At 45.4% G+C, this 9,728-nt stretch overlaps 2 non-coding genes across 2 annotated transcripts; both read right to left on the reverse strand.

The window, feature by feature from the left end:
* Positions 1-5,833: 5,833 nt before the first annotated feature.
* Positions 5,834-5,905, reverse strand: TRNAW-CCA (transfer RNA tryptophan (anticodon CCA)). The gene has a single exon. It is a non-coding gene; the product is annotated as a tRNA-Trp (tRNA).
* Positions 5,906-7,741: 1,836 nt separating this feature from the next.
* On the reverse strand, positions 7,742-7,813 carry TRNAW-CCA (transfer RNA tryptophan (anticodon CCA)). Its single transcript has one exon. It is a non-coding gene; the product is annotated as a tRNA-Trp (tRNA).
* Between the last annotated feature and the right edge of the window lie 1,915 nt (positions 7,814-9,728).

Consider the following 9,728-nt stretch of genomic DNA (forward strand, 5'->3'; position numbering starts at 1 on the left):
CGTGGTAGCATGATTTGCTCGGCCTTCTGTCGATTAAGCATACCTAAACAGAAGAGTCATTGTAGACAGACAAATAGGTAGATAGACAGATAGATTAAAATAGTAAAAAAGAGAACTTGACCCGAACGTGATTCGAACCCGCAACCTTCTGATCTGGAGTCAGACGTGCTACTGTGTCGCCACCGAGTCCGTTAGGTAACCGTTCGCACACACGTGGTAGCATGTTTTGCTCGGCCTTCTGTCGATGAAGCACAGGTAAAGAGACAAGTCATTGTAGACATACAGATAAGTAGATAGACAGATAGATGAAAATAATAAAAAAGAGGATTTGACCCGGACGTGATTCGAACACGCAACCTTCTGATGTGGAGTCAGACGTGCTAAAGTTGCGCCACTGAGTCCGCTTAGAGTAACCGTTCGCACACACGCGGTAGCATGTTTTGCTCGGCCTTCTGTCGATGAAGCACAGGTAAAGAAACAAGTCATTGCAGACAGACAAATAAGTAGATAGACAGATATATGAAAATACTAAAAAAAGAATTTGACGCGGACGTTATTAGAACACGCAACCTTCTGATCTCGAGTCAGACGTGCTAAAGTTGCGCCACCGAGTCCGCTTAGGGTAGCCGTTCGCACACACGTGGTAGCATGTTTTGCACGGCCTTATGTCGATGAAGCACAGGTAAAGGGACAAGTCATTTTAGACAGACAAATAAGTAGATAGACAGATAGTTAAAAATAATAAAGAGAGAATTTGACCCGGACGTGATTCGAACATTTAACCTACTGATCTGGAGTCAGACGTGCTTTCGTTGCACCTCCGAGTCCGCTCAGGGCAGCCGTTCGCACACACGTGGTAGCATGTTTTGCTCGGCCTTCTGTCGATTAAGCGCAGGTAAAAAGACAAGTTATTGTAGACAGAAAAATAAGTAGATAGACAGATGAAAATATTAAGAAAGAGAATTTGACCCGGACGCGATTTGAACACGCAACCTTCTGATCATGAGTCGGACGCGCTAACAGTTCGCCACCGAGTCCACTTATGGTAGCCGTTCGCACACACGTGGTAGCATGTTTTGCTCGGCCTTCTATCGATGAAGCACAGGTAAAGAAACAAGTCGTTGTAGACAGACAAAGAGGTAAATAGACAGATGAAAATAACAAAAACGAGAACTTAACACGGACGCGATTCGAACACGCAACCCACTGATCTGTAGTAAGACGCGCTACCGTGTCGCCACCGAATCCACTTAGCGTAGCCGTTCGCACACACGCGGTAGCTTGTTTTGCTGGGCCTTCTGTCGATGTAGCACAGGTAACGAGACAAGTCATTGTAGACAGAAAAATAAGTAGATAGACAAATAGATTAAAATAATAACAAAGAGAATTTCACCCGGACGTGATTCGAACACGCAACCTTCTGATCTGGAGTCAGACGTGCTATCGTGTCGCCACCGAGTCCACTTAGTGAAGCCGTTCGTACACACGCGGTAGCATGTTTTGCTCGGCATTCTGTCGATGAAGACAGGTAAAGAGACAAGTCATCGTAGACAGACAAACAAAAAAATAAACAGATGAAAATAATAAAAAAGAGAATTTGACCCGGACGTGATTCGAACATGCAACCTTCAGATCTGGAGTCAGACGTGCTACTGTGTTGCCACAGAGTCCGTTAGGTAACCATTCGCACAAACGTGGTAGCATGTTTTGCTCGGCCTTCTGTCGATGAAACACAGGTAGAGAGACAAGTCATTGTAGACATACAGATAAGTAGATAGACAGATAGATGAAAATAATAAAAAATTGGATTGCACCCGGACGTGATTCGAACACGCAACCTTCTGATCTGGAGTCAGACGTGCTACTGTGTCGCCACCGAGTCCGTTAGTTAACCATTCGCACACACGTGGTAGCATGTTTTGCTCGGCCTTCTGTCGATGGAGCACAGGTAAAGATACAAGTCGTTGTAGACAGACAAAGAGGTAGATAGACGGATGAAAATAACAAAAACGAGAACTTAACATGGACGTGATTCGAACACGCAACCCTCTGATCTTTATTAAGACGCGCTACCGTTTCGCACCGAATCCACTTAGCGTAGCCGTTCGCACACACGCGGTAGCTTGTTTTGCTCGGCCTTCTGTCGATGAAGCACAGGTAACGAGACAAGTCATTGTACACCGACAAATAAGTAGATAGACAAATAGATGAAAATAATAAAGAAGAGAATTTGACCCGGACGTGATTCGAACACGCAACCTTCTGATCTGGAGTCAGACGTGCTACTGTGTCGCCACCGAGTCCGTTAGGTAGCCGTTCGCACACACGTGGTAGCATGTTTTGCTCGGCCTTCTGTCGATGAAGCACAGGTAAAGAGACAAGTCATTGTAGACATACAGATAAGTAGATAGACAGATAGATGAAAATAATAAAAAAGAGGATTTGACCCGGACGTGATTCGAACACGCAACCTTGTGATCTGGAGTCAGACGTGCTACCGTATCGCCACCGAGTACACTTAGTGTAGCCGTTCGCACACACGCGGTAGCATGTTTTGCTCGGCCTTCTGTCGATGAAGCACAGGTAAAGAGACAAGTCATTGTAGGCACACAAATAAGTGGATAGACAGATGACAAGAATAAAAAAAAAGAATTTGACCCGGACTTGATTCGAACACACAACCTTCTGATCTGGAGCCAGACGTGCTAAAGTTGCGCCACTGAGTCCGCTTAGAGTAACCGTTCGCACACACGTGGTAGCATGTTTTGCTCGGCCTTCTGTCGATAAAGCACAGGTAAAGGGACAAGTCGTTGCAGACAGACAAATAAGTAGATAGACAGATAGATGAAAATACTAAAAAGAGAATTTGACGCGGACGTGATTAGAACACGCAACCTTCTGATCTGGAGTTAGACGTGCTAAAGTTGCGCCACCGAGTCCGCTTAGGGTGGCCGTTCGCATACACGTGGTAGCATGTTTTGCACGGCCTTATGTCGATGAAGCACAGGTAAAGGGACAAGTCATTTTAGACAGACAAATAAGTAAATAGACAGATAGATGAAAATAATAAAAAGAGAAACTGACCCGGACGTGATTCCAACATTGAACCTACTGATCTGGAGTCAGACGCGTACCGTTGCACCTCCGAGTCCGCTCAAGGCAGTCGTTCGCACACACGTGGTAGCATGTTTTGCTCGGCCTTGTGTCGATGAAGCACAAGTAAACAGACAAGTCATTGTAGACAGACAAGTAAGTAGATAGAACGATAGATGAAAATAACAAAAGAGAAAACTTGACATCGACGTGATTCGAACACGCAACCTTCTGATCTGGAGTCAGACGTCCTACCGGGTCGCCACCGAGTTGACTTAGTGTAGCCGTTCGCACACACGCAGTAGCATGTATTTCTCGGCCTTCTGTCGATGAAGCATAGGTAAAGAGAGAAGTCATTGTAGACAGACAAATAAGTAGACAGATAGTTGAAAACAATAAAAAGAGAATTTGACCCCGACGTGATTTGAACATTTAACCTACTGATCTGGAGTCAGACGCGCTACCGTTGCACCTCCGAGTCCGCTCAGGGCAGCCGTTCGCACACATGTGGTAGCATGTTTTGCTCGGCCTTGTGTCAATGAAGCACAGGTAAAGAGACAAGTCATTGTAGACAGACAAATAAGTAGATAGACAGATAGATGAAAATAACAAAAGAGAGGACTTGACATCGACGTGATTCGAACACGCAACCTTCTGATCTGGAGTCAGATGTCCTACCGGGTCGCCACCGAGTTGACTTAGTGTAGCCGTTCGCACACACGCAGTAGCATGTATTTCTCGGCCTTCTGTCGATGAAGCATAGGTAAAGAGAGAAGTCATTGTAGACAGACAAATAAGTAGACAGATAGTTGAAAACAATAAAAAGAGAATTTGACCCCGACGTGATTCGAACACGCAACCTTCTGATCTGGTGTCAGACGCGTTACCACTGCTCCACTGAGTCCGCTTAGGGTAGCCATTTGTACACATGTGGTAGCATGTTTTCTCGGCCTTCTGTCGATGAAGCACAGGTAAAGAGACAAGTCATTGTAGACAGACAAATAGGTAGATAGACAGATTGATGAAAATAATAAAAAAGGAAATTTGATCCGGACGTGATTCAAAGTCGCAACCATCTGATCTGGAGTCAGACGTGCTGCCATGTCGCCACCGAGTCCTTTTAGGGTGGCCGTTCGCACACACGTGGTAGCATGTTTTTCTCGGCCTTCTGTTGAGGAAGCACAGCTAAAGAGAAGAGTCATTGTAGACAGACAAATAAGTAGATAGACAGATAGATGAAAATATTAAGAAGAGAATTTTACCCGGACGTGATTCGAACACGCAACCTTGTGATCTGGAGTCAGACGTGCTACCGTATCGCCACCGAGTACACTTAGTGTAGCCGTTCGCACACACGCGGTAGCATGTTTTGCTCGGCCTTCTGTCGATGAAGCACAGGTAAAGAGACAAGTCATTGTAGGCACACAAATAAGTGGATAGACAGATGACAAGAATAAAAAAAAAGAATTTGACCCGGACTTGATTCGAACACACAACCTTCTGATCTGGAGCCAGACGTGCTAAAGTTGCGCCACTGAGTCCGCTTAGAGTAACCGTTCGCACACACGTGGTAGCATGTTTTGCTCGGCCTTCTGTCGATAAAGCACAGGTAAAGGGACAAGTCGTTGCAGACAGACAAATAAGTAAATAGACAGATAGATGAAAATACTAAAAAGAGAATTTGACGCGGACGTGATTAGAACACGCAACCTTCTGATCTGGAGTTAGACGTGCTAAAGTTGCGCCACCGAGTCCGCTTAGGGTGGCCGTTCGCATACACGTGGTAGCATGTTTTGCACGGCCTTATGTCGATGAAGCACAGGTAAAGGGACAAGTCATTTTAGACAGACAAATAAGTAAATAGACAGATAGATGAAAATAATAAAAAGAGAAACTGACCCGGACGTGATTCCAACATTGAACCTACTGATCTGGAGTCAGACGCGTACCGTTGCACCTCCGAGTCCGCTCAAGGCAGTCGTTCGCACACACGTGGTAGCATGTTTTGCTCGGCCTTGTGTCGATGAAGCACAAGTAAACAGACAAGTCATTGTAGACAGACAAGTAAGTAGATAGAACGATAGATGAAAATAACAAAAGAGAAAACTTGACATCGACGTGATTCGAACACGCAACCTTCTGATCTGGAGTCAGACGTCCTACCGGGACGCCACCAAGTTGACTTAGTGTAGCCGTTCGCACACACGCAGTAGCATGTATTTCTCGGCCTTCTGTCGATGAAGCATAGGTAAAGAGAGAAGTCATTGTAGACAGACAAATAAGTAGACAGATAGTTGAAAACAATAAAAAGAGAATTTGACCCCGACGTGATTTGAACATTTAACCTACTGATCTGGAGTCAGACGCGCTACCGTTGCACCTCCGAGTCCGCTCAGGACAGCCGTTCGCACACATGTGGTAGCATGTTTTGCTCGGCCTTGTGTCAATGAAGCACAGGTAAAGAGACAAGTCATTGTAGACAGACAAATAAGTAGATAGACAGATAGATGAAAATAACAAAAGAGAGGACTTGACATCGACGTGATTCGAACACGCAACCTTCTGATCTGGAGTCAGATGTCCTACCGGGTCGCCACCGAGTTGACTTAGTGTAGCCGTTCGCACACACGCAGTAGCATGTATTTCTCGGCCTTCTGTCGATGAAGCATAGGTAAAGAGAGAAGTCATTGTAGACAGACAAATAAGTAGACAGATAGTTGAAAACAATAAAAAGAGAATTTGACCCCGACGTGATTCGAACACGCAACCTTCTGATCTGGTGTCAGACGCGTTACCACTGCGCCACTGAGTCCGCTTAGGGTAGCCATTTGTACACATGTGGTAGCATGTTTTCTCGGCCTTCTGTCGATGAAGCACAGGTAAAGAGACAAGTCATTGTAGACAGACAAATAGGTAGATAGACAGATTGATGAAAATAATAAAAAAGGAAATTTGATCCGGACGTGATTCAAAGTCGCAACCATCTGATCTGGAGTCAGACGTGCTGCCATATCGCCACCGAGTCCTTTTAGGGTGGCCGTTCGCACACACGTGGTAGCATGTTTTTCTCGGCCTTCTGTTGAGGAAGCACAGCTAAAGAGAAGAGTCATTGTAGACAGACAAATAAGTAGATAGACAGATAGATGAAAATATTAAGAAGAGAATTTTACCCGGACGTGATTCGAACACGCAACCTTGTGATCTGGAGTCAGACGTGCTACCGTATCGCCACCGAGTACACTTAGTGTAGCCGTTCGCACACACGCGGTAGCATGTTTTGCTCGGCCTTCTGTCGATGAAGCACAGGTAAAGAGACAAGTCATTGTAGGCACACAAATAAGTGGATAGACAGATGACAAGAATAAAAAAAAAGAATTTGACCCGGACTTGATTCGAACACACAACCTTCTGATCTGGAGCCAGACGTGCTAAAGTTGCGCCACTGAGTCCGCTTAGAGTAACCGTTCGCACACACGTGGTAGCATGTTTTGCTCGGCCTTCTGTCGATAAAGCACAGGTAAAGGGACAAGTCGTTGCAGACAGACAAATAAGTAGATAGACAGATAGATGAAAATACTAAAAAGAGAATTTGACGCGGAAGTGATTAGAACACGCAACCTTCTGATCTGGAGTTAGACGTGCTAAAGTTGCGCCACCGAGTCCGCTTAGGGTGGCCGTTCGCCTACACGTGGTAGCATGTTTTGCACGGCCTTATGTCGATGAAGCACAGGTAAAGGGACAAGTCATTTTAGACAGACAAATAAGTAAATAGACAGATAGATGAAAATAATAAAAAGAGAAACTGACCCGGACGTGATTCCAACATTGAACCTACTGATCTGGAGTCAGACGCGTACCGTTGCACCTCCGAGTCCGCTCAAGGCAGTCGTTCGCACACACGTGGTAGCATGTTTTGCTCGGCCTTGTGTCGATGAAGCACAAGTAAACAGACAAGTCATTGTAGACAGACAAGTAAGTAGATAGAACGATAGATGAAAATAACAAAAGAGAAAACTTGACATCGACGTGATTCGAACACGCAACCTTCTGATCTGGAGTCAGACGTCCTACCGGGTCGCCACCGAGTTGACTTAGTGTAGCCGTTCGCACACACGCAGTAGCATGTATTTCTCGGCCTTCTGTCGATGAAGCATAGGTAAAGAGAGAAGTCATTGTAGACAGACAAATAAGTAGACAGATAGTTGAAAACAATAAAAAGAGAATTTGACCCCGACGTGATTTGAACATTTAACCTACTGATCTGGAGTCAGACGCGCTACCGTTGCACCTCCGAGTCCGCTCAGGGCAGCCGTTCGCACACATGTGGTAGCATGTTTTGCTCGGCCTTGTGTCAATGAAGCACAGGTAAAGAGACAAGTCATTGTAGACAGACAAATAAGTAGATAGACAGATAGATGAAAATAACAAAAGAGAGGACTTGACATCGACGTGATTCGAACACGCAACCTTCTGATCTGGAGTCAGATGTCCTACCGGGTCGCCACCGAGTTGACTTAGTGTAGCCGTTCGCACACACGCAGTAGCATGTATTTCTCGGCCTTCTGTCGATGAAGCATAGGTAAAGAGAGAAGTCATTGTAGACAGACAAATAAGTAGACAGATAGTTGAAAACAATAAAAAGAGAATTTGACCCCGACGTGATTCGAACACGCAACCTTCTGATCTGGTGTCAGACGCGTTACCACTGCGCCACTGAGTCCGCTTAGGGTAGCCATTTGTACACATGTGGTAGCATGTTTTCTCGGCCTTCTGTCGATGAAGCACAGGTAAAGAGACAAGTCATTGTAGACAGACAAATAGGTAGATAGACAGATTGATGAAAATAATAAAAAAGGAAATTTGATCCGGACGTGATTCAAAGTCGCAACCATCTGATCTGGAGTCAGACGTGCTGCCATGTCGCCACCGAGTCCTTTTAGGGTGGCCGTTCGCACACACGTGGTAGCATGTTTTTCTCGGCCTTCTGTTGAGGAAGCACAGCTAAAGAGAAGAGTCATTGTAGACAGACAAATAAGTAGATAGACAGATAGATGAAAATATTAAGAAGAGAATTTTACCCGGACGTGATTCGAACACGCAACCTTCTGATCTTGAGTCAGACGTGCTAAAGTTGCGCCACCGAGTCCGCTTAGGGTAGCCGTTCGCACACACGTGGTAGCATGTTTTGCACGGCCTTATGTCGATGAAGCACAGGTAAAGAGACAAGTCATTGTAGACAGACAAATAAGTAGATAGACAGATAGATGAAAATAACAAAGGAGAGAACTTGACATCGACGTGATTCGAACACGCAACCTTCTGATCTCGAGTCAGACGTCCTACCGGGTCGCCACCGAGTTGACTTAGTGTAGCCGTTCGCACACACGCAGTAGCATGTATTGCTCGGCCTTCTGTCGATGAAGCATAGGTAAAGAGAGAAGTCATTGTAGACAGACAAATAAGTAGATAGACAGATAGATGAAAATAAAAAAAAGGCGGATTTGACCCGGACGTGATTCAAACTCGCAACCTTCTGATCAGGAGTCAGACGTGCTACCGTATCGCCACCGCGTCCATTTAGGGTAGCCGTTCGCACACACGTGGTAGCATGATTTGCTCGGCCTTCTGTCGATTAAGCATACCTAAACAGAAGAGTCATTGTAGACAGACAAATAGGTAGATAGACAGATAGATTAAAATAGTAAAAAAGAGAACTTGACCCGAACGTGATTCGAACCCGCAACCTTCTGATCTGGAGTCAGACGTGCTACTGTGTCGCCACCGAGTCCGTTAGGTAACCGTTCGCACACACGTGGTAGCATGTTTTGCTCGGCCTTCTGTCGATGAAGCACAGGTAAAGAGACAAGTCATTGTAGACATACAGATAAGTAGATAGACAGATAGATGAAAATAATAAAAAAGAGGATTTGACCCGGACGTGATTCGAACACGCAACCTTCTGATGTGGAGTCAGACGTGCTAAAGTTGCGCCACTGAGTCCGCTTAGAATAACCGTTCGCACACACGCGGTAGCATGTTTTGCTCGGCCTTCTGTCGATGAAGCACAGGTAAAGAAACAAGTCATTGCAGACAGACAAATAAGTAGATAGACAGATATATGAAAATACTAAAAAGAGAATTTGACGCGGACGTTATTAGAACACGCAACCTTCTGATCTCGAGTCAGACGTGCTAAAGTTGCGCCACCGAGTCCGCTTAGGGTAGCCGTTCGCACACACGTGGTAGCATGTTTTGCACGGCCTTATGTCGATGAAGCACAGGTAAAGGGACAAGTCATTTTAGACAGACAAATAAGTAGATAGACAGATAGTTAAAAATAATAAAGAGAGAATTTGACCCGGACGTGATTCGAACATTTAACCTACTGATCTGGAGTCAGACGTGCTTTCGTTGCACCTCCGAGTCCGCTCAGGGCAGCCGTTCGCACACACGTGGTAGCATGTTTTGCTCGGCCTTCTGTCGATTAAGCGCAGGTAAAAAGACAAGTTATTGTAGACAGAAAAATAAGTAGATAGACAGATGAAAATATTAAGAAAGAGAATTTGACCCGGACGCGATTTGAACACGCAACCTTCTGATCATGAGTCGGACGCGCTAACAGTTCGCCACCGAGT

Source organism: Rhipicephalus microplus, chromosome 5, assembly GCF_043290135.1.
Source record: "Rhipicephalus microplus isolate Deutch F79 chromosome 5, USDA_Rmic, whole genome shotgun sequence".
NCBI lineage: Eukaryota > Metazoa > Arthropoda > Arachnida > Ixodida > Ixodidae > Rhipicephalus > Rhipicephalus microplus.